Raw genomic sequence first — 21,058 nt, forward strand, 5'->3', positions numbered from 1 at the left:
CATGCTCAGGGTGATCCCATCCTGCAGTCCCTGATCTCTCCGTCTCACTGTGTCACATGCTCCGGGTGATCCCATCCTGCTGTCCCCGATCTCTCCGTCTGACCGTGTCACATGCTCTGGGTGATCCCATCCTGCTGTCCCTGATCCCTCCGTCTCACCGTGTCACATGCTCTGGGTGATCCCATCCTGCTGTCCCTGATCCCTCCGTCTCACCGTGTCACATGCTCTGGGTGATCCCATCCTGCTGTCCCTGATCCCTCCGTCTCACCGTGTCACCTGCTCTGGGTGATCCCATCCTGCTGTCCCTGATCCCTCCGTCTCACCGTGTCACATGCTCTGGGTGATCCCACCCTGCTGTCCCTGATCCCTCCGTCTCACCGTGTCACATGCTCTGGGTGATCCCACCCTACTGTCCCTGATCCCTCCGTCTCACCGTGTCACCTGCTCTGGGTGATCCCATCCTACTGTCCCTGATCCCTCCGTCTCACCGTGTCACATGCTCTGGGTGATCCCATCCTGCTGTCCCTGATCTCTCCGTCTCACTGTGTCACATGCTCCTGGTGATCCCATCTTACTGTCCCTGATCCCTCCGTCTCACCGTGTCACATGCTCTGGGTGATCCCACCCTGCTGTCCCTGATCCCTCCGTCTCACCGTGTCACATGCTCCGGGTGATCCCATCCTGCTGTCCCCGATCCCTCTGTCTCACCGTGTCACGTGCTCTGGGTGATCCCATCCTGCTGTCCCCGATCCCTCCGTCTCACCGTGTCACGTGCTCTGGGTGATCCCATCTTACTGTCCCTGATCCCTCCGTCTCACCATGTCACATGCTCTGGGTGATCCCATCCTACTGTCCCTGATCCCTCCGTCTCACCGTGTCACGTGCTCTGGGTGATCCCATCCTACTGTCCCTGATCTCTCCGTCTCACCGTGTCACATGCTCTGGGTGATCCCATCCTGCTGTCCCTGATCTCTCCGTCTCACCATGTCACATGCTCCGGGTGATCCCATCTTACTGTCCCTGATCCCTCCGTCTCACTGTGTCACATGCTCTGGGTGATCCCATCCTGCTGTTTCTGATCCCTCCGTCTCACCGTGTCACATGCTCTGGGTGATCCCATCCTGCTGTCCCTGATCCCTCCGTCTCACCGTGTCACATGCTCTGGGTGATCCCATCCTGCTGTCCCTGATCTCTCCGTCTCACTGTGTCACATGCTCTGGGTGATCCCATCTTACTGTCCCCGATCTCTCCGTCTCACCGTATCACATGCTCTGGGTGATCCCACCCTACTGTCCCTGATCTCTCCGTCTCACCGTGTCACATGCTCTGGGTGATCCCATCTTACTGTCCCTGATCCCTCCGTCTCACATGCTCTGGGTGATCCCATCTTACTGTCCCTGATCTCTCCGTCTCACTGTGTCACATGCTCTGGGGGATCCCATCCTGCTGTCCCCGATCTCTCCGTCTCACCGTGTCACATGCTCTGGGTGATCCCATCCTACTGTCCCTGATCTCTCCGTCTCACCGTGTCACATGCTCTGGGTGATCCCATCCTACTGTCCCTGATCCCTCCGTCTCACCGTGTCACATGCTCTGGGTGATCCCATCCTGCTGTCCCTGATCTCTCCGTCTCACTGTGTCACATGCTCTGGGTGATCCCATCCTGCTGTCCCTGATCTCTCCGTCTCACTGTGTCACATGCTCTGGGTGATCCCATCCTGCTGTCCCTGATCCCTCCGTCTCACCGTGTCACATGCTCTGGGTGATCCCATCTTACTGTCCCTGATCCCTCCGTCTCACCGTGTCACATGCTCTGGGTGATCCCATCTTACTGTCCCTGATCTCTCCGTCTCACCGTGTCACATGCTCTGGGTGATCCCATCTTACTGTCCCTGATCCCTCCGTCTCACTGTGTCACATGCTCTGGATGATCCCATCTTAGTGTCCCTGATCCCTCCGTCTCACTGTGTCACATGCTCTGGGTGATCCCATCCTACTGTCCCTGATCTCTCCGTCTCACTGTGTCACATGCTCTGGGTGATCCCATCCTGCTGTCCCTGATCCCTCCGTCTCACCTGGTCACATGCTCTGGGTGATCCCATCCTGCTGTCCCTGATCCCTCCGTCTCACCGTGTCACATGCTCTGGGTGATCCCATCTTACTGTCCCTGATCTCTCCGTCTCACTGTGTCACATGCTCTGGGTGATCCCATCCTGCTGTCCCTGATCCCTCCGTCTCACTGTGTCACATGCTCTGGGTGATCCCATCCTGCTGTCCCTGATCCCTCCGTCTCACCGTGTCACATGCTCTGGGTGATCCCATCTTACTGTCCCTGATCCCTCCGTCTCACCGTGTCACATGCTCTGGGTGATCCCATCTTACTGTCCCTGATCCCTCCGTCTCACCGTGTCACATGCTCTGGGTGATCCCACCCTGCTGTCCCTGATCTCTCTGTCTCACCGTGTCACATGCTCTGGGTGATCCCATCCTGCTGTCCCTGATCTCTCCGTCTCACCGTGTCACATGCTCTGGGTGATCCCATCCTGCTGTCCCCGATCTCTCCGTCTCACATGCTCTGGGTGATCCCATCTTACTGTCCCTGATCCCTCTGTCTCACCGTGTCACATGCTCTGGGTGATCCCACCCTGCTGTCCCTGATCTCTCCGTCTCACTGTGTCACATGCTCTGGGTGATTCCATCTTACTGTCCCTGATCCCTCCGTCTCACTGTGTCACATGCTCTGGGTGATTCCATCTTACTGTCCCTGATCCCTCCGTCTCACCGTGTCACATGCTCTGGGTGATCCCATCCTGCTGTCCCTGACCCCTCCGTCTGACTGTGTCACATGCTCTGGGTGATCCCATCCTGCTGTCCCTGATCCCTCCGTCTCACCGTGTCACATGCTCTGGGTGATCCCATCTTACTGTCCCTGATCCCTCCGTCTCACCGTGTCACATGCTCTGGGTGATCCCATCTTACTGTCCCTGATCCCTCCGTCTCACCGTGTCACATGCTCTGGGTGATCCCACCCTACTGTCCCTGATCCCTCCGTCTCACCGTGTCACATGCTCCGGGTGATCCCATCCTGCTGTCCCTGATCCCTCCGTCTCACTGTGTCACATGCTCTGGGTGATCCCATCCTGCTGTCCCTGATCCCTCCGTCTCACCGTGTCACATGCTCTGGGTGATCCCATCTTACTGTCCCTGATCCCTCCGTCTCACCGTGTCACATGTTCTGGGTGATCCCATCTTACTGTCCCTGATCCCTCCGTCTCACCGTGTCACATGCTCTGGGTGATCCCATCTTACTGTCCCTGATCTCTCCGTCTCACTGTGTCACATGCTCCGGGTGATCCCATCCTGCTGTCCCTGATCCCTCCATCTCACCGTGTCACATGCTCCGGGTGATCCCATCTTAGTGTCCCTGATCCCTCCGTCTCACTGTGTCACATGCTCTGGGTGATCCGATCTTACTGTCCCTGATCCCTCCGTCTCACATGCTCTGGGTGATCCCATCCTGCTATCCCTGATCCCTCCGTCTCACTGTGTCACATGCTCTGGGTGATCCCATCTTACTGTCCCTGATCCCTCCGTCTCACCGTGTCACATGCTCTGGGTGATCCCATCCTGCTGTCCCTGATCTCTCCGTCTCACTGTGTCACATGCTCTGGGTGATCCCACCCTGCTGTCCCTGATCCCTCCGTCTCACCGTGTCACGTGCTCTGGGTGATCCCATCTTACTGTCCCTGATCTCTCCGTCTCACCGTGTCACGTGCTCTGGGTGATCCCATCTTACTGTCCCTGATCCCTCCGTCTCACCGTGTCACATGCTCTGGGTGATCCCATCCTGCTGTCCCTGATCTCTCCGTCTCACCGTGTCACATGCTCAGGGTGATCCCATCCTGCTGTCCCTGATCCCTCCGTCTCACTGTGTCACATGCTCTGGGTGATCCCATCTTACTGTCCCTGATCCCTCCGTCTCACCGTGTCACATGCTCTGGGTGATCCCATCCTGCTGTCCCTGATCTCTCCGTCTCACTGTGTCACATGCTCTGGGTGATCCCACCCTGCTGTCCCTGATCCCTCCGTCTCACCGTGTCACGTGCTCTGGGTGATCCCATCTTACTGTCCCTGATCTCTCCGTCTCACCGTGTCACGTGCTCTGGGTGATCCCATCTTACTGTCCCTGATCCCTCCGTCTCACCGTGTCACATGCTCTGGGTGATCCCATCCTGCTGTCCCTGATCTCTCCGTCTCACCGTGTCACATGCTCAGGGTGATCCCATCTTACTGTCCCTGATCCCTCCGTCTCACTGTGTCACATGCTCTGGGTGATCCCATCTTACTGTCCCTGATCCCTCCGTCTCACCATGTCACATGCTCTGGGCGATCCCATCTTACTGTCCCCCTCCGTCTCACATGCTCTGGGTGATCCCATCCTACTGTTCCTGATCCCTCCGTCTCACTGTGTCACATGCTCTGGGTGATCCTATCCTACTGTCCCTGATCCCTCCGTCTCACGTGTCACATGCTCTGGGTGATCCCATCCTGCTGTCCCTGATCCCTCCGTCTCACCGTGTCACATGCTCTGGGTGATCCCATCCTGCTGTCCATGATCTCTCCGTCTCACCGTGTCACGTGCTCCGGGTGATCCCACCCTACTGTCCCTGATCTCTCCGTCTCACTGTATCACATGCTCTGGGTGATCCCATCCTACTGTCCCTGATCTCTCCGTCTCACCTGGTCACATGCTCTGGGTGATCCCATCCTGCTGTCCCTGATCCCTCCGTCTCACCGTGTCACATGCTCTGGGTGATCCCATCTTACTGTCCCTGATCTCTCCGTCTCACCGTGTCACATGCTCTGGGTGATCCCATCCTGCTGTCCCTGATCCCTCCGTCTCACCATGTCACATGCTCTGGGCGATCCCATCTTACTGTCCCCCTCCGTCTCACATGCTCTGGGTGATCCCATCCTACTGTCCCTGATCCCTCCGTCTCACCATGTCACATGCTCTGGGCGATCCCATCTTACTGTCCCCCTCCGTCTCACATGCTCTGGGTGATCCCATCCTACTGTCCCTGATCCCTCCGTCTCACTGTGTCACATGCTCTGGGTGATCCCATCCTACTGTCCCTGATCCCTCCGTCTCACCTTGTCACATGCTCTGGGTGATCCCATCTTACTGTCCCTGATCCCTCCGTCTCACCATGTCACATGCTCTGGGCGATCCCATCTTACTGTCCTTGATCTCTCCGTCTCACCGTGTCACATGCTCTGGGTGATCCCATCTTACTGTCCCTGATCCCTCCGTCTCACTGTGTCACATGCTCAGGGTGATCCCACCCTGCTGTCCCTGATCCCTCCGTCTCACTGTGTCACATGCTCCGGGTGATCCCATCTTACTGTCCCTGATCTCTCCGTCTCACCGTGTCACATGCTCTGGGTGATCCCATCCTACTGTCCCTGATCTCTCCGTCTCACCGTGTCACATGCTCTGGGTGATCCCACCCTACTGTCCCTGATCTCTCCGTCTCACTGTGTCACATGCTCTGGGTGATCCCATCCTACTGTCCCTGATCTCTCCGTCTCACCGTGTCACATGCTCCGGGTGATCCCATCTTACTGTCCCTGATCCCTCCGTCTCACCGTGTCACCTGCTCTGGGTGATCCCATCTTACTGTCCCTGATCTCTCCGTCTCACCGTGTCACATGCTCTGGGTGATCCCATCTTACTGTCCCTGATCTCTCCGTCTCACCGTGTCACATGCTCTGGGTGATCCCATCCTACTGTCCCTGATCTCTCCGTCTCACCGTGTCACATGCTCTGGGTGATCCCACCCTACTGTCCCTGATCTCTCCGTCTCACCTGGTCACATGCTCTGGGTGATCCCATCCTACTGTCCCTGATCCCTCCGTCTCACCGTGTCACATGCTCTTGGTGATCCCATCCTGCTGTCCCTGATCTCTCCGTCTCACCTTGTCACATGCTCTGGGTGATCCCATCTTACTGTCCCTGATCTCTCCGTCTCACCGTGTCACATGCTCTGGGTGATCCCATCTTACTGTCCCTGATCCCTCCGTCTCACCATGTCACATGCTCTGGGCGATCCCATCTTACTGTCCCCCTCCGTCTCACATGCTCTGGGTGATCCCATCCTACTGTCCCTGATCCCTCCGTCTCACTGTGTCACATGCTCTGGGTGATCCTATCCTACTGTCCCTGATCCCTCCGTCTCACCTTGTCACATGCTCTGGGTGATCCCATCCTACTGTCCCTGATCCCTCCGTCTCACCTGGTCACATGCTCCGGGGTGTTGTCCTGTCCCTCACTCTCAGGGTCTCCGGTCACGTCTGTGTCATCCGGATACAAATTTGGGTCACACTCTCCTGAAAAGACCAGTGTGTCGTGTGACCTCCTGATCGTGTCATGTGACCTACAAAGCAAGTCACCAAAGACCTAGTGCATCCATTATCCCCCCCCCCCCACAGTGATGTCCTTTGCGCCCCCCATGACATGCACCTGATTACACAACATCTATACACCATGTGGCGTCACGAAAAATCTTGAGGTCACGTGACTTCTCCATGATGTCACATAGCCTGTCCTATCATCCTTTGCAATCGCTCCCCGCGCCCCCCCCCCCATGGCACAGTGACAGGTGGGGACGGGGTGACTCACCTCTTTGTCTCCTCTTCCTCCTGATGGACGCCCGCACAATGTCACCGCCCCCCAGATGTCCCCAGGGACGTGTTGCCCTCACGTCACAGAACCAGTCCCCGGAAAGAACCTTCAAGGTGCGCGGGTCTGAGAAAGATGCCCGCAGTTTCCTGAGAGAGGGGGAGACAGATGCCGACGCTGTCAGCACTGTGTGTATGAGGCTGGCACTGCCACCCGAGCTGTGTGCCTGGGTGGCATTTCCTACAATGTGTGCATTTGTGTGAGGTTAGTACTGCCCACACATGTGCCAGGTGGGTGCTGCCCGCGCCGTGTGTGAGGTTGGGGCACTGCCCACACATGTGCAAGGTGGGTACTGCCCACGCCGTGTGTGAGGTTGGGGCACTGCCCGCGCCGTGTGTGAGGTTGGGGCACTGCCCACACCGTGCAAGGTGGGTACTGCCCACGCCGTGCGTGAGGTTGGGGTACTGCCCGCGCCGTGTGAGGTTGGGGTACTGCCCATGCCGTGCGCGAGGTTGGGGCACTGCCCGCGCCGTGCGTGAGGTTGGGGTACTGCCCGCACCGTGCTTGAGGTTGGGGCACTGCCCACGCCGTGCGTGAGGTTGGGGCACTGCCCGCGCCGTGCGTGAGGTTGGGGTACTGCCCGCACCGTGCTTGAGGTTGGGGCACTGCCCGTGCTGTGTGTGAGGTTGGGGCACTGCCCGCGCCGTGCGTGAGGTTGGGTCACTGCCCGCGCCGTGCGGAAGGTTGGGGCACTGCCCGCGCCGTGCGGAAGGTTGGGGCACTGCCCGTGCCGTGTGTGAGGTTGGGGCACTGCCCGTGCCGTGTGTGAGGTTGGGGTACTGCCCGTGCTGTGTGTGAGGTTGGGGCACTGCCCACGCTGTGTGTGTGAGGTTGGGGCACTGCCCGCGCTGTGTGTGTGAGGTTGGGGCACTGCCCGCGCTGTGTGTGAGGTTGGGGCACTGCCCGTGCTGTGTGTGTGAGGTTGGGGCACTGCCCGTGCTGTGTGTGAGGTTGGGGCACTGCCCGTGCTGTGTGTGAGGTTGGGGCACTGCCCGCGCCGTGTGTGAGGTTGGGGCACTGCCCGCGCTGTGTGTGAGGTTGGGGCACTGCCCGTGCTGTGTGTGAGGTTGGGGCACTGCCCGTGCTGTGTGTGAGGTTGGGGCACTGCCCGTGCTGTGTGTGAGGTTGGGGCACTGCCCGTGCTGTGTGTGTGAGGTTGGGGCACTGCCCGCGCTGTGTGTGAGGTTGGGGCACTGCCCGCGCTGTGTGTGAGGTTGGGGCACTGCCCGTGCTGTGTGTGAGGTTGGGGCACTGCCCGCGCTGTGTGTGAGGTTGGGGCACTGCCCGTGCTGTGTGTGAGGTTGGGGCACTGCCCGCGCTGTGTGTGAGGTTGGGGCACTGCCCGCGCTGTGTGTGAGGTTGGGGCACTGCCCGTGCTGTGTGTGAGGTTGGGGCACTGCCCGTGCCGTGTGTGAGGTTGGGGCACTGCCCGTGCCGTGTGTGAGGTTGGGGCACTGCCCGTGCTGTGTGTGAGGTTGGGGCACTGCCCGTGCTGTGTGTGTGAGGTTGGGGCACTGCCCGTGCTGTGTGTGAGGTTGGGGCACTGCCCGTGCTGTGTGTGAGGTTGGGGCACTGCCCGTGCTGTGTGTGAGGTTGGGGCACTGCCCGCGCTGTGTGTGAGGTTGGGGCACTGCCCGTGCTGTGTGTGAGGTTGGGGCACTGCCCGTGCTGTGTGTGTGAGGTTGGGGCACTGCCCGTGCTGTGTGTGTGAGGTTGGGGCACTGCCCGCGCTGTGTGTGAGGTTGGGGCACTGCCCGTGCTGTGTGTGAGGTTGGGGCACTGCCCGTGCTGTGTGTGAGGTTGGGGCACTGCCCGCGCTGTGTGTGAGGTTGGGGCACTGCCCGCGCTGTGTGTGAGGTTGGGGCACTGCCCGTGCTGTGTGTGAGGTTGGGGCACTGCCCGTGCTGTGTGTGAGGTTGGGGCACTGCCCGTGCTGTGTGTGAGGTTGGGGCACTGCCCGTGCTGTGTGTGAGGTTGGGGCACTGCCCGCGCTGTGTGTGAGGTTGGGGCACTGCCCGTGCTGTGTGTGAGGTTGGGGCACTGCCCGCGCTGTGTGTGAGGTTGGGGCACTGCCCGCGCTGTGTGTGTGAGGTTGGGGCACTGCCCGTGCTGTGTGTGTGAGGTTGGGGCACTGCCCGTGCTGTGTGTGAGGTTGGGGCACTGCCCGCGCTGTGTGTGTGAGGTTGGGGCACTGCCCGTGCTGTGTGTGAGGTTGGGGCACTGCCCGCGCTGTGTGTGAGGTTGGGGCACTGCCCGCGCTGTGTGTGAGGTTGGGGCACTGCCCGTGCTGTGTGTGAGGTTGGGGCACTGCCCGTGCTGTGTGTGTGAGGTTGGGGCACTGCCCGTGCTGTGTGTGAGGTTGGGGCACTGCCCGTGCTGTGTGTGTGAGGTTGGGGCACTGCCCGCGCTGTGTGTGTGAGGTTGGGGCACTGCCCGTGCTGTGTGTGTGAGGTTGGGGCACTGCCCCCGCTGTGTGTGAGGTTGGGGCACTGCCCGTGCTGTGTGTGAGGTTGGGGCACTGCCCGCGCTGTGTGTGAGGTTGGGGCACTGCCCGCGCTGTGTGTGAGGTTGGGCACTGCCCGTGCTGTGTGTGTGAGGTTGGGGCACTGCCCGCGCTGTGTGTGAGGTTGGGGCACTGCCCGCGCTGTGTGTGAGGTTGGGGCACTGCCCGCGCTGTGTGTGAGGTTGGGGCACTGCCCACGCTGTGTGTGAGGTTGGGGCACTGCCCGCGCTGTGTGTGAGGTTGGGGCACTGCCCGCGCTGTGTGTGAGGTTGGGGCACTGCCCGTGCTGTGTGTGTGAGGTTGGGGCACTGCCCGTGCTGTGTGTGAGGTTGGGGCACTGCCCGTGCTGTGTGTGAGGTTGGGGCACTGCCCGCGCTGTGTGTGAGGTTGGGGCACTGCCCGTGCTGTGTGTGTGAGGTTGGGGCACTGCCCGCGCTGTGTGTGAGGTTGGGGCACTGCCCGCGCTGTGTGTGAGGTTGGGGCACTGCCCGCGCTGTGTGTGAGGTTGGGGCACTGCCCGCGCTGTGTGTGAGGTTGGGGCACTGCCCACGCTGTGTGTGAGGTTGGGGCACTGCCCGCGCTGTGTGTGAGGTTGGGGCACTGCCCGCGCTGTGTGTGAGGTTGGGGCACTGCCCCCGCTGTGTGTGAGGTTGGGGCACTGCCCGCGCTGTGTGTGAGGTTGGGGCACTGCCCGCGCTGTGTGTGAGGTTGGGGCACTGCCCGTGCTGTGTGTGTGAGGTTGGGGCACTGCCCGTGCTGTGTGTGAGGTTGGGGCACTGCCCGTGCTGTGTGTGAGGTTGGGGCACTGCCCGCGCTGTGTGTGAGGTTGGGGCACTGCCCGTGCTGTGTGTGTGAGGTTGGGGCACTGCCCGCGCTGTGTGTGAGGTTGGGGCACTGCCCGCGCTGTGTGTGAGGTTGGGGCACTGCCCGCGCTGTGTGTGAGGTTGGGGCACTGCCCGTGCTGTGTGTGAGGTTGGGGCACTGCCCGTGCTGTGTGTGAGGTTGGGGCACTGCCCGTGCTGTGTGTGAGGTTGGGGCACTGCCCGTGCTGTGTGTGAGGTTGGGGCACTGCCCGCGCTGTGTGTGAGGTTGGGGCACTGCCCGCGCTGTGTGTGAGGTTGGGGCACTGCCCGCGCTGTGTGTGAGGTTGGGGCACTGCCCGCGCTGTGTGTGTGAGGTTGGGGCACTGCCCGCGCTGTGTGTGTGAGGTTGGGGCACTGCCCGTGCTGTGTGTGAGGTTGGGGCACTGCCCGTGCTGTGTGTGAGGTTGGGGCACTGCCCGCGCTGTGTGTGAGGTTGGGGCACTGCCCGTGCTGTGTGTGTGAGGTTGGGGCACTGCCCGTGCTGTGTGTGTGAGGTTGGGGCACTGCCCGTGCTGTGTGTGAGGTTGGGGCACTGCCCGCGCTGTGTGTGAGGTTGGGGCACTGCCCGCGCTGTGTGTGAGGTTGGGGCACTGCCCGCGCTGTGTGTGAGGTTGGGGCACTGCCCGCGCTGTGTGTGAGGTTGGGGCACTGCCCGCGCTGTGTGTGTGAGGTTGGGGCACTGCCCGTGCTGTGTGTGAGGTTGGGGCACTGCCCGTGCTGTGTGTGTGAGGTTGGGGCACTGCCCGTCCTGTGTGTGAGGTTGGGGCACTGCCCGTCCTGTGTGAGGTTGGGGCACTGCCCGTGCTGTGTGTGAGGTTGGGGCACTGCCCGCGCTGTGTGTGAGGTTGGGGCACTGCCCGTGCTGTGTGTGAGGTTGGGGCACTGCCCGTGCTGTGTGTGAGGTTGGGGCACTGCCCGTGCTGTGTGTGAGGTTGGGGCACTGCCCGTGCTGTGTGTGAGGTTGGGGCACTGCCCGCGCTGTGTGTGAGGTTGGGGCACTGCCCGTGCTGTGTGTGAGGTTGGGGCACTGCCCGTGCTGTGTGTGAGGTTGGGGCACTGCCCGTGCTGTGTGTGAGGTTGGGGCACTGCCCGTGCTGTGTGTGAGGTTGGGGCACTGCCCGCGCTGTGTGTGAGGTTGGGGCACTGCCCGCGCTGTGTGTGAGGTTGGGGCACTGCCCGTGCTGTGTGTGAGGTTGGGGCACTGCCCGCGCTGTGTGTGAGGTTGGGGCACTGCCCGCGCTGTGTGTGAAATTGGGGCACTGCCCGTGCTGTGTGTGAGGTTGGGGCACTGCCCGCGCTGTGTGTGAGGTTGGGGCACTGCCCGTGCTGTGTGTGAGGTTGGGGCACTGCCCGTGCTGTGTGTGAGGTTGGGGCACTGCCCGCGCTGTGTGTGAGGTTGGGGCACTGCCCGCGCTGTGTGTGAGGTTGGGGCACTGCCCGTGCTGTGTGTGAGGTTGGGGCACTGCCCGTGCTGTGTGTGAGGTTGGGGCACTGCCCGCGCTGTGTGTGAGGTTGGGGCACTGCCCGTGCTGTGTGAGGTTGGGGCACTGCCCGCGCTGTGTGTGAGGTTGGGGCACTGCCCGCGCTGTGTGTGTGAGGTTGGGGCACTGCCCGTGCTGTGTGTGAGGTTGGGGCACTGCCCGTGCTGTGTGTGTGAGGTTGGGGCACTGCCCGTGCTGTGTGTGAGGTTGGGGCACTGCCCGCGCTGTGTGTGAGGTTGGGGCACTGCCCGCGCTGTGTGTGTGAGGTTGGGGCACTGCCCGCGCTGTGTGTGAGGTTGGGGCACTGCCCGCGCTGTGTGTGAGGTTGGGGCACTGCCCGTGCTGTGTGTGAGGTTGGGGCACTGCCCGTGCTGTGTGTGTGAGGTTGGGGCACTGCCCGCGCTGTGTGTGTGAGGTTGGGGCACTGCCCGTGCTGTGTGTGAGGTTGGGGCACTGCCCGTGCTGTGTGTGAGGTTGGGGCACTGCCCGTGCTGTGTGTGTGAGGTTGGGGCACTGCCCGTGCTGTGTGTGAGGTTGGGGCACTGCCCGTGCTGTGTGTGAGGTTGGGGCACTGCCCGTGCTGTGTGTGAGGTTGGGGCACTGCCCCCGCTGTGTGTGTGAGGTTGGGGCACTGCCCGCGCTGTGTGTGAGGTTGGGGCACTGCCCCCGCTGTGTGTGAGGTTGGGGCACTGCCCCGCTGTGTGTGAGGTTGGGGCACTGCCCGCGCTGTGTGTGTGAGGTTGGGGCACTGCCCGTGCTGTGTGAGGTTGGGGCACTGCCCGCGCTGTGTGTGAGGTTGGGGCACTGCCCGTGCTGTGTGTGAGGTTGGGGCACTGCCCGTGCTGTGTGTGAGGTTGGGGCACTGCCCGTGCTGTGTGTGAGGTTGGGGCACTGCCCGCGCTGTGTGTGAGGTTGGGGCACTGCCCGCGCTGTGTGTGTGAGGTTGGGGCACTGCCCGTGCTGTGTGTGAGGTTGGGGCACTGCCCGTGCTGTGTGTGTGAGGTTGGGGCACTGCCCGTGCTGTGTGTGAGGTTGGGGCACTGCCCGCGCTGTGTGTGAGGTTGGGGCACTGCCCGCGCTGTGTGTGAGGTTGGGGCACTGCCCGTGCTGTGTGTGAGGTTGGGGCACTGCCCGCGCTGTGTGTGAGGTTGGGGCACTGCCCGTGCTGTGTGTGAGGTTGGGGCACTGCCCGCGCTGTGTGTGTGAGGTTGGGGCACTGCCCGTGCTGTGTGTGAGGTTGGGGCACTGCCCGTGCTGTGTGTGAGGTTGGGGCACTGCCCGTGCTGTGTGTGAGGTTGGGGCACTGCCCGTGCTGTGTGTGAGGTTGGGGCACTGCCCGTGCTGTGTGTGAGGTTGGGGCACTGCCCGTGCTGTGTGTGAGGTTGGGGCACTGCCCGTGCTGTGTGAGGTTGGGGCACTGCCCGTGCTGTGTGTGAGGTTGGGGCACTGCCCGCGCTGTGTGTGTGAGGTTGGGGCACTGCCCGCGCTGTGTGTGAGGTTGGGGCACTGCCCGTGCTGTGTGTGTGAGGTTGGGGCACTGCCCGTGCTGTGTGTGAGGTTGGGGCACTGCCCGCGCTGTGTGTGTGAGGTTGGGGCACTGCCCGTGCTGTGTGTGAGGTTGGGGCACTGCCCGCGCTGTGTGTGAGGTTGGGGCACTGCCCGTGCTGTGTGTGAGGTTGGGGCACTGCCCGTGCTGTGTGTGAGGTTGGGGCACTGCCCGTGCTGTGTGTGAGGTTGGGGCACTGCCCGTGCTGTGTGAGGTTGGGGCACTGCCCGTGCTGTGTGTGAGGTTGGGGCACTGCCCGTGCTGTGTGTGAGGTTGGGGCACTGCCCGTGCTGTGTGTGAGGTTGGGGCACTGCCCGCGCTGTGTGTGTGAGGTTGGGGCACTGCCCGCGCTGTGTGTGAGGTTGGGGCACTGCCCGCGCTGTGTGTGAGGTTGGGGCACTGCCCGCGCTGTGTGTGAGGTTGGGGCACTGCCCCCGCTGTGTGTGAGGTTGGGGCACTGCCCGCGCTGTGTGTGTGAGGTTGGGGCACTGCCCGTGCTGTGTGTGAGGTTGGGGCACTGCCCGTGCTGTGTGTGAGGTTGGGGCACTGCCCGTGCTGTGTGAGGTTGGGGCACTGCCCGTGCTGTGTGTGTGAGGTTGGGGCACTGCCCGTGCTGTGTGTGTGAGGTTGGGGCACTGCCCGTGCTGTGTGTGTGAGGTTGGGGCACTGCCCGCGCTGTGTGTGAGGTTGGGGCACTGCCCGTGCTGTGTGTGAGGTTGGGGCACTGCCCCGCTGTGTGTGAGGTTGGGGCACTGCCCGTGCTGTGTGTGAGGTTGGGGCACTGCCCGTGCTGTGTGTGAGGTTGGGGCACTGCCCGCGCTGTGTGTGTGAGGTTGGGGCACTGCCCGTGCTGTGTGTGTGAGGTTGGGGCACTGCCCGTGCTGTGTGAGGTTGGGGCACTGCCCGTGCTGTGTGTGAGGTTGGGGCACTGCCCGTGCTGTGTGTGTGAGGTTGGGGCACTGCCCGGCTGTGTGTGAGGTTGGGGCACTGCCCGTGCTGTGTGTGAGGTTGGGGCACTGCCCGTGCTGTGTGTGAGGTTGGGGCACTGCCCGTGCTGTGTGTGTGAGGTTGGGGCACTGCCCGTGCTGTGTGTGTGAGGTTGGGGCACTGCCCGTGCTGTGTGTGAGGTTGGGGCACTGCCCGCGCTGTGTGTGAGGTTGGGGCACTGCCCGCGCTGTGTGTGAGGTTGGGGCACTGCCCGTGCTGTGTGTGTGAGGTTGGGGCACTGCCCGCGCTGTGTGTGAGGTTGGGGCACTGCCCGTGCTGTGTGTGTGAGGTTGGGGCACTGCCCGTGCTGTGTGTGAGGTTGGGGCACTGCCCGCGCTGTGTGTGAGGTTGGGGCACTGCCCGCGCTGTGTGTGAGGTTGGGGCACTGCCCGCGCTGTGTGTGAGGTTGGGGCACTGCCCGCGCTGTGTGTGAGGTTGGGGCACTGCCCGCGCTGTGTGTGAGGTTGGGGCACTGCCCGCGCTGTGTGTGAGGTTGGGGCACTGCCCCCGCTGTGTGTGAGGTTGGGGCACTGCCCGTGCTGTGTGTGAGGTTGGGGCACTGCCCGCGCCGTGTGTGAGGTTGGGGCACTGCCCGTGCCGTGTGTGAGGTTGGGGCACTGCCCGTGCTGTGTGTGAGGTTGGGGCACTGCCCGCGCTGTGTGTGAGGTTGGGGCACTGCCCGCGCTGTGTGTGTGAGGTTGGGGCACTGCCGCGCTGTGTGTGAGGTTGGGGTACTGCCCGTGCTGTGTGTGAGGTTGGGGCACTGCCCCCGCTGTGTGTGAGGTTGGGGCACTGCCCGCGCTGTGTGTGTGAGGTTGGGGCACTGCCCGTGCTGTGTGTGAGGTTGGGGCACTGCCCGTGCTGTGTGTGAGGTTGGGGCACTGCCCGTGCTGTGTGAGGTTGGGGCACTGCCCGCGCTGTGTGTGTGAGGTTGGGGCACTGCCTGTGCTGTGTGTGTGAGGTTGGGGCACTGCCCGCGCTGTGTGTGAGGTTGGGGCACTGCCCCGCTGTGTGTGAGGTTGGGGCACTGCCCGCGCTGTGTGTGTGAGGTTGGGGCACTGCCCGTGCTGTGTGTGAGGTTGGGGCACTGCCCGTGCTGTGTGCGTGAGGTTGGGGCACTGCCCGTGCTGTGTGTGAGGTTGGGGCACTGCCCGTGCTGTGTGTGAGGTTGGGGCACTGCCCGTGCTGTGTGTGAGGTTGGGGCACTGCCCGTGCTGTGTGTGTGAGGTTGGGGCACTGCCCACGCTGTGTGTGTGAGGTTGGGGCACTGCCCGCGCTGTGTGTGTGAGGTTGGGGCACTGCCCGTGCTGTGTGTGAGGTTGGGGCACTGCCCGTGCTGTGTGTGTGAGGTTGGGGCACTGCCCGCGCTGTGTGTGAGGTTGGGGCACTGCCCGCGCTGTGTGTGTGAGGTTGGGGCACTGCCCGCGCTGTGTGTGTGAGGTTGGGGCACTGCCCGCGCTGTGTGTGAGGTTGGGGCACTGCCCGTGCGTGTGTGTGAGGTTGGGGCACTGCCCGTGCTGTGTGTGAGGTTGGGGCACTGCCCGTGCTGTGTGTGTGAGGTTGGGGCACTGCCCGCGCTGTGTGTGAGGTTGGGGCACTGCCCGCGCTGTGTGTGTGAGGTTGGGGCACTGCCCGTGCTGTGTGTGAGGTTGGGGCACTGCCCGCGCTGTGTGTGTGAGGTTGGGGCACTGCCCGTGCTGTGTGTGAGGTTGGGGCACTGCCCGTGCTGTGTGTGAGGTTGGGGCACTGCCCGTGCTGTGTGTGAGGTTGGGGCACTGCCCGTGCTGTGTGTGAGGTTGGGGCACTGCCCGCGCTGTGTGTGTGAGGTTGGGGCACTGCCCGCGCTGTGTGTGAGGTTGGGGCACTGCCCGTGCTGTGTGTGTGAGGTTGGGGCACTGCCCGCGCTGTGTGTGAGGTTGGGGCACTGCCCGCGCTGTGTGTGTGAGGTTGGGGCACTGCCCGTGCTGTGTGTGAGGTTGGGGCACTGCCCGTGCTGTGTGTGAGGTTGGGGCACTGCCCGCGCTGTGTGTGAGGTTGGGGCACTGCCCGCGCTGTGTGTGAGGTTGGGGCACTGCCCGTGCTGTGTGTGAGGTTGGGGCACTGCCCGCGCTGTGTGTGAGGTTGGGGCACTGCCCGTGCTGTGTGTGAGGTTGGGGCACTGCCCGCGCTGTGTGTGTGAGGTTGGGGCACTGCCCGCGCTGTGTGTGAGGTTGGGGCACTGCCCGTGCTGTGTGTGTGAGGTTGGGGCACTGCCCGTGCTGTGTGTGAGGTTGGGGCACTGCCCGCGCTGTGTGTGTGAGGTTGGGGCACTGCCCGTGCTGTGTGTGAGGTTGGGGCACTGCCCGTGCTGTGTGTGAGGTTGGGGCACTGCCCGCGCTGTGTGTGAGGTTGGGGCACTGCCCGCGCTGTGTGTGAGGTTGGGGCACTGCCCGTGCTGTGTGTGAGGTTGGGGCACTGCCCGCGCTGTGTGTGAGGTTGGGGCACTGCCCGTGCTGTGTGTGAGGTTGGGGCACTGCCCGCGCTGTGTGTGTGAGGTTGGGGCACTGCCCGCGCTGTGTGTGAGGTTGGGGCACTGCCCGCGCTGTGTGTGAGGTTGGGGCACTGCCCACGCTGTGTGTGTGAGGTTGGGGCACTGCCCGCGCTGTGTGTGAGGTTGGGGCACTGCCCGTGCTGTGTGTGAGGTTGGGGCACTGCCCGTGCTGTGTGTGAGGTTGGGGCACTGCCCGCGCTGTGTGTGTGAGGTTGGGGCACTGCCCGTGCTGTGTGTGTGAGGTTGGGGCACTGCCCGTGCTGTGTGTGAGGTTGGGGCACTGCCCGCGCTGTGTGTGAGGTTGGGGCACTGCCCGCGCTGTGTGTGAGGTTGGGGCACTGCCCGCGCTGTGTGTGAGGTTGGGGCACTGCCCGCGCTGTGTGTGAGGTTGGGGCACTGCCCGCGCTGTGTGTGAGGTTGGGGCACTGCCCCGCTGTGTGTGAGGTTGGGGCACTGCCCGCGCTGTGTGTGAGGTTGGGGCACTGCCCGTGCTGTGTGTGAGGTTGGGGCACTGCCCCCGCTGTGTGTGTGAGGTTGGGGCACTGCCCGTGCTGTGTGTGTGAGGTTGGGGCACTGCCCGTGCTGTGTGTGAGGTTGGGGCACTGCCCGCGCTGTGTGGGAGGTTGGGGCACTGCCCGTGCTGTGTGTGAGGTTGGGGCACTGCCCGTGCTGTGTGTGAGGTTGGGGCACTGCCCGTGCTGTGTGTGAGGTTGGGGCACTGCCCGCGCTGTGTGTGTGAGGTTGGGGCACTGCCCGTGCTGTGTGTGAGGTTGGGGCACTGCCCGTGCTGTGTGTGAGGTTGGGGCACTGCCCGCGCTGTGTGTGAGGTTGGGGCACTGCCCGTGCTGTGTGTGTGAGGTTGGGGCACTGCCCGCGCTGTGTGTGTGAGGTTGGGGCACTGCCCGTGCTGTGTGTGAGGTTGGGGCACTGCCCGCGCTGTGTGGGAGGTTGGGGCACTGCCCGTGCTGTGTGTGAGGTTGGGGCACTGCCCGTGCTGTGTGTGAGGTTGGGGCACTGCCCGCGCTGTGTGTGTGAGGTTGGGGCACTGCCCGTGCTGTGTGTGAGGTTGGGGCACTGCCCGTGCTGTGTGTGAGGTTGGGGCACTGCCCGCGCTGTGTGTGAGGTTGGGGCACTGCCCGCGCTGTGTGTGTGAGGTTGGGGCACTGCCCGTGCTGTGTGTGAGGTTGGGGCACTGCCCGTGCTGTGTGTGTGAGGTTGGGGCACTGCCCGTGCTGTGTGTGAGGTTGGGGCACTGCCCGCGCTGTGTGTGTGAGGTTGGGGCACTGCCCGTGCTGTGTGTGAGGTTGGGGCACTGCCCGCGCTGTGTGTGAGGTTGGGGCACTGCCCGTGCTGTGTGTGAGGTTGGGGCACTGCCCGTGCTGTGTGTGAGGTTGGGGCACTGCCCGCGCTGTGTGTGTGAGGTTGGGGCACTGCCCGTGCTGTGTGTGAGGTTGGGGCACTGCCCGCGCTGTGTGTGTGAGGTTGGGGCACTGCCCGTGCTGTGTGTGAGGTTGGGGCACTGCCCGTGCTGTGTGTGTGAGGTTGGGGCACTGCCCGTGCTGTGTGTGAGGTTGGGGCACTGCCCGCGCTGTGTGTGTGAGGTTGGGGCACTGCCCGTGCTGTGTGTGAGGTTGGGGCACTGCCCGCGCTGTGTGTGAGGTTGGGGCACTGCCCGTGCTGTGTGTGAGGTTGGGGCACTGCCCGTGCTGTGTGTGAGGTTGGGGCACTGCCCGCGCTGTGTGTGTGAGGTTGGGGCACTGCCCGTGCTGTGTGTGAGGTTGGGGCACTGCCCGCGCTGTGTGTGAGGTTGGGGCACTGCCCGCGCTGTGTGTGAGGTTGGGGCACTGCCCGTGCTGTGTGTGTGAGGTTGGGGCACTGCCCGTGCTGTGTGTGAGGTTGGGGCACTGCCCGTGCTGTGTGTGAGGTTGGGGCACTGCCCGCGCTGTGTGTGAGGTTGGGGCACTGCCCGTGCTGTGTGTGAGGTTGGGGCACTGCCCGTGCTGTGTGGTGAGGTTGGGGCACTGCCCGCGCTGTGTGTGAGGTTGGGGCACTGCCCGTGCTGTGTGTGTGAGGTTGGGGCACTGCCCGTGCTGTGTGTGAGGTTGGGGCACTGCCCGTGCTGTGTGTGAGGTTGGGGCACTGCCCGTGCTGTGTGTGTGAGGTTGGGGCACTGCCCGTGCTGTGTGTGAGGTTGGGGCACTGCCCGTGCTGTGTGTGAGGTTGGGGCACTGCCCGTGCTGTGTGTGTGAGGTTGGGGCACTGCCCGTGCTGTGTGTGTGAGGTTGGGGCACTGCCCGTGCTGTGTGTGTGAGGTTGGGGCACTGCCCGTGCTGTGTGTGAGGTTGGGGCACTGCCCGTGCTGTGTGTGTGAGGTTGGGGCACTGCCCGTGCTGTGTGTGAGGTTGGGGCACTGCCCGTGCTGTGTGTGAGGTTGGGGCACTGCCCGCGCTGTGTGTGAGGTTGGGGCACTGCCCGTGCTGTGTGTGTGAGGTTGGGGCACTGCCCGCTGTGTGTGTGAGGTTGGGGCACTGCCCGCGCTGTGTGTGAGGTTGGGGCACTGCCCGTGCTGTGTGTGAGGTTGGGGCACTGCCCGTGCTGTGTGTGAGGTTGGGGCACTGCCCGTGCTGTGTGTGAGGTTGGGGCACTGCCCGCGCTGTGTGTGAGGTTGGGGCACTGCCCGCGCTGTGTGTGAGGTTGGGCACTGCCCGCGCTGTGTGTGTGAGGTTGGGGTACTGCCCGTGCTGTGTGTGTGAGGTTGGGGCACTGCCCGTGCTGTGTGTGAGGTTGGGGCACTGCCCCCGCTGTGTGTGAGGTTGGGGCACTGCCCGCGCTGTGTGTGTGAGGTTGGGGCACTGCCCGTGCTGTGTGTGTGAGGTTGGGGCACTGCCCGTGCTGTGTGTGAGGTTGGGGCACTGCCCGCGCTGTGTGTGTGAGGTTGGGGCACTGCCCGTGCTGTGTGTGAGGTTGGGGCACTGCCCGTGCTGTGTGTGAGGTTGGGGCACTGCCCGTGCCGTGTGTGAGGTTGGGGCACTGCCCGTGCTGTGTGTGTGAGGTTGGGGCACTGCCCGCGCTGTGTGTGAGGTTGGGGCACTGCCCGCGCTGTGTGTGAGGTTGGGGCACTGCCCGTGCTGTGTGTGTGAGGTTGGGGCACTGCCCGTGCTGTGTGTGAGGTTGGGGCACTGCCCGTGCTGTGTGTGAGGTTGGGGCACTGCCCGTGCTGTGTGTGTGAGGTTGGGGCACTGCCCGCGCTGTGTGTGAGGTTGGGGCACTGCCCGTGCTGTGTGTGTGAGGTTGGGGCACTGCCCGTGCTGTGTGTGAGGTTGGGGCACTGCCCGTGCTGTGTGAGGTTGGGGCACTGCCCGCGCTGTGTGTGAGGTTGGGGCACTGCCCGTGCTGTGTGTGTGAGGTTGGGGCACTGCCCGTGCTGTGTGTGAGGTTGGGGCACTGCCCGTGCTGTGTGAGGTTGGGGCACTGCCCGCGCTGTGTGTGAGGTTGGGGCACTGCCCGCGCTGTGTGTGTGAGGTTGGGGCACTGCCCGTGCTGTGTGTGAGGTTGGGGCACTGCCCGCGCTGTGTGTGTGAGGTTGGGGCACTGCCCGTGCTGTGTGTGTGAGGTTGGGGCACTGCCCGTGCTCTGTGTGAGGTTGGGGCACTGCCCGCGCTGTGTGTGAGGTTGGGGCACTGCCCGTGCTGTGTGAGGTTGGGGCACTGCCCGCGCTGTGTGTGAGGTTGGGGGTGCTGTGTGTGAGGTTGGGGCACTGCCCGGCTGTGTGTGAGGTTGGGGCACTGCCCGTGCTGTGTGTGAGGTTGGGGCACTGCCCGTGCTGTGTGTGAGGTTGGGGCACTGCCCGCTGCTGTGTGTGTGAGGTTGGGGCACTGCCCGTGCTGTGTGTGTGAGGTTGGGGCACTGCCCGTGCTGTGTGTGAGGTTGGGGCACTGCCCGCGCTGTGTGTGAGGTTGGGGCACTGCCCGTGCTGTGTGTGAGGTTGGGGCACTGCCCGCGCTGTGTGTGAGGTTGGGGCACTGCCCGCGCTGTGTGTGAGGTTGGGGCACTGCCCGTGCTGTGTGTGAGGTTGGGGCACTGCCCGTGCTGTGTGTGTGAGGTTGGGGCACTGCCCGTGCTGTGTGTGTGAGGTTGGGGCACTGCCCGCGCTGTGTGTGAGGTTGGGGCACTGCCCGTGCTGTGTGTCTGTGAGGTTGGGGCACTGCTCCGTGCTGTGTGTGAGGTTGGGTGCACTGCCCGCGCTGTGTGTGTGAGGTTGGGGCACTGCCCGCTGCCTGTGTGTGAGGTTGGGGCACTGCCCGTGCTGTGTGTGAGGTTGGGGCACTGCCGCGCTGGTGTGTGGAGGTTGGGGCACTGCCCCGTGCTGTGGTGTGAGGTTGGGGCACTGCCCGTTGCTGTGTGTG

The 21,058-nt window shown here is 63.7% G+C and overlaps 1 protein-coding gene across 1 annotated transcript in view; it reads right to left on the bottom strand.

Moving 5' to 3' along the window:
* Positions 1 to 6,829, bottom strand: part of LOC142486448 (synaptotagmin-like protein 1) — a 78,355-nt gene extending 71,526 nt beyond the window's left edge. The window contains exons 1-2 of the mRNA XM_075585042.1: positions 6,683 to 6,829; positions 6,297 to 6,390 (exon numbers count right to left, since the gene is read on the bottom strand). The gene's annotated coding sequence lies outside the window, so the exon portion shown is untranslated. The remainder of the gene's footprint in view (positions 1 to 6,296; positions 6,391 to 6,682) is intronic.
* Positions 6,830 to 21,058: the final 14,229 nt, after the last annotated feature.

This window comes from Ascaphus truei, unplaced genomic scaffold (genome assembly GCF_040206685.1).
Source record: "Ascaphus truei isolate aAscTru1 unplaced genomic scaffold, aAscTru1.hap1 HAP1_SCAFFOLD_873, whole genome shotgun sequence".
Lineage (NCBI taxonomy): Eukaryota > Metazoa > Chordata > Amphibia > Anura > Ascaphidae > Ascaphus > Ascaphus truei.